The following is a 3,357-nucleotide window of genomic DNA, read 5'->3' as shown; positions in this document are numbered from 1 at the left end:
ATCAAATAGGAAAGTCACATTTACTTATTCAAACATATTGAACAGGTTTATTTATTTTGTAGAAAAATAAAATTGATGCACAATTGCGTTATGAGGGACTGGAACATGTTGAAGAGTTTGACATACTATTTGGAAGAACCTGTGCTAGTAGAGAATATATTGTAAGCTCTTCTAATCCTGGTGCCCATCCATCCACTAGGTCATATAGAGTTGGAGAGCATGAGCTTCAGAATGATAATGATGATGATGGTGGTGATAATGATGATTTTGCATTTTTTCAAGGAACGCAAGTACCAGAATCCCAACCATTAGGTCCCCAGCCACCTGTTGATATTTTTCCTGATATTGATGGTGATGGTATCCCTACATTTACTACACCATCACGTATGAGATCTGGAGATTTCTAATCTCATTTCAAATAACAAAAAATGACGAATGCAACTATGTTGGGACAACAGATTGAGCGTTTGATCGAAGTAGTTTCATCGAGGACGAGCGCGAGTAGTACACCATCTCCACCACCACCTACACAACCTGGTAGCATTAAAGAGTATATTGATTTGTTAGACGCAATAACAGAAATTATCCCTAATAGTGATCGTTATTGATTTGCACTAAAATTATTTAGTATGAAGAAGGAGTACAGGCAAATTTGGTGCATGTTGCGAATCAATGAACTTCATATTGAGTGGTTGGATGGCGAGATAGAGGATGCTCAAATTAATCGTTCTAAGTAGTATTTGTGTGATTTTTTTTATATGTATGTTTATTGCCATCTTTCATTAATGGTTATGACTATATCCCACCATTATGATAGTATGTTATTGACAATGTATGTTTATTTTTTATATTTTATATGAATTGGGTAATATGCCCGTTATGTAGTGAATGTTAAACATGTCTATTGTGTTATCTATGTTATTTGAGTGTTATGATTTGGATTTATATAATTTGTAGTTGTGTATTTATACAGATTTATGGATTCTGATGATGATATTTCCACATACGATGATATGTCCAGTAACGATGAAGTTCATGATGTGACTACCGTAGATGATGATTTATCATTAGATATTTTTATAACAGGTGATGTTGTTGTAATACAACAATACGCTGACACCTTTATTTATAGGGAACCACATAGGAATTCTGATTATACTGGAGCAGATTATGTGCGTCACATCATTGATGGACAAAGTAACACATGCAATGATTTATTTACGATGGAACGACATGTTTTCCTAAATTTGTGCGACATTTTAAAAAGGAGGGATTTGTTAAGAGACGAAAAGATCTCAGTTCAAGAGCAAATTGCAATGTTTATTTATACCGTGGGTCACAATGAAAGGCATAGGGTACTGATGGTCAGTTTTAAGCATTCATTAGATACCATTAACAAATATTTTCACATAGTTCTAAGAGGCTTAATTGAAATTTCAAAGTTTTTTATTATTCCTCCTAATCTCAATGAAGTCTCGATGCATATACGAACCAATAAAATATATTGGCTATATTTCAAGGTATTTTCTCAGTGATTTTTCTTTATTTACCATTATTTTTAATAACATAAAATATCGTTATTTATATGAAATATGTAAATATAAAGACTGTGTTGAGGCGATTAATGGGACACACATTAGCGCACATATCTCATTCGTGCATCAAAATAGATTTTGAGGACACAAAGGCATAGCACAAAATGTTATGGCTACTTATATTTTTGATATGACATTTATACATGTCGTAGCTGGATGGGAGGGATCAGCTAATGATTCTCGCGTGTTCCTCGACACTGTTACAAAATCATCGTTACAATGTAATTTCCACATCTTCGTTCTTAATAGATTTTTTTTTTCAAGACAAATATTATTTGGTCGACTCTAGATATCCATTGATAGAAGGCTACATTGCACCTTATCAGGGTGTAACATATCATTTACAAGATTTTAGAAAAGAGTCAAGGCTAAGAACAGATAATGAATTTTTTAACTATATGCATTCTTCACTTAGAAATATTATCGAACGATGTTTTTGAGTTTTAAAGGCAAAATGGTCAATTTTGAAGCAAATGCCACGTTACAAATTCGAAATACAATGAGATATTACATTGGCTTACATGACACTCCATAACTTCATAAGGAAGCATGCAATTGCAGATGAAGAATTCTTATGTTTTAAAGAAAAATAAATTGTAGAAGATGAAGGGGTGCACGTAAACATGATAATAATGGTGAGCCTATAAATCGTCGATTTCGTATTACCATGGAAAAGACAAGGACTAGAATAACTAATGCATTATATGTTATTTATAATAGAGCTTAAGAACTTCTTAATGAAAATTATATTTTTCTTTTTGTATGACATTGTAATACTTTTTATTTGATAAAATGTGATTTGTGTATCGAATGTTATGTGGATGTTGGAATGTATATGGGATGTTATATGGATGTTGGATTGTGTGTGATATTATGTGAATATTGGATTGTGTATTATGCAGGTATTTTCTTTTTTAGGAAAATTTCATATGTCTATTTTTAAGAGGAGATGTTGTCGAAATTTCAATAGAATTATATATATAGTGTAATTATATATTTATTAAGGCATTCTGGTCATTTTTTATTACAATGTTAATAGCAACATTTCTCTTTCAACAATGATGAAGTATAATGGTTTAAAACATGTTAATATACGTATTATGTGTTTTTTTTAATGTTAATATGTATGAGATATTACGTGGCTGATAGATTATATATTATTTTTAAGAGGAGATGCTACCGAAATTTCGATAGAATTATAAACTTTATAAATTTATTTAAATTAAAAATAATTTTATATATATATATATATATATATATATATATATATATGTGTGTGTGTGTGTGTGTGTGTGTGTGTGTGTAATTATATATTTATTAAGGTATTCTGATAATTTTTATGCATTTTGGGTGTATTATCAATATTAAATGTATTTTAGTCATTTTACCAGAATCCAACAACAAAAAATTGTCGAACGAACAGGTTTTTCTAGCTTCTATGCTTCTGTAACGAACAAACCTCTGCTAGATGTAGCTTTTCAGGTTCTAGGCTTCTACTTCTTTTAAAAACTAACTTCTGAAACAGGAATTGACTTCTGTAAAAAATAGTCCCTAAGTAATCTTTTCAAAATTTAAGCCATGCGATCCATTGTGGCTAGTGAATTAGTCAACTCAGTAAACCAACGGATAGGATGACCGGATTGGACCCAGTCCAGACACGCATAGGCAACAGCTAGTACGGATTCAAGAAAGTCTCGAAGCAAGTCGTGAAAATCGCAATGGTTATTGCCTATCGGTTCCCCTACACACTATATAAGACAGT

The sequence above is a fragment of the Akebia trifoliata genome, chromosome 6 (assembly GCF_017979445.1).
Source record: "Akebia trifoliata isolate Shusen 1 chromosome 6, ASM1797944v1, whole genome shotgun sequence".
Classification (NCBI taxonomy): domain Eukaryota; kingdom Viridiplantae; phylum Streptophyta; class Magnoliopsida; order Ranunculales; family Lardizabalaceae; genus Akebia; species Akebia trifoliata.
The sequence above is the reverse complement of the archived record's forward strand: the minus strand, read 5'-3'. Positions refer to the sequence as shown.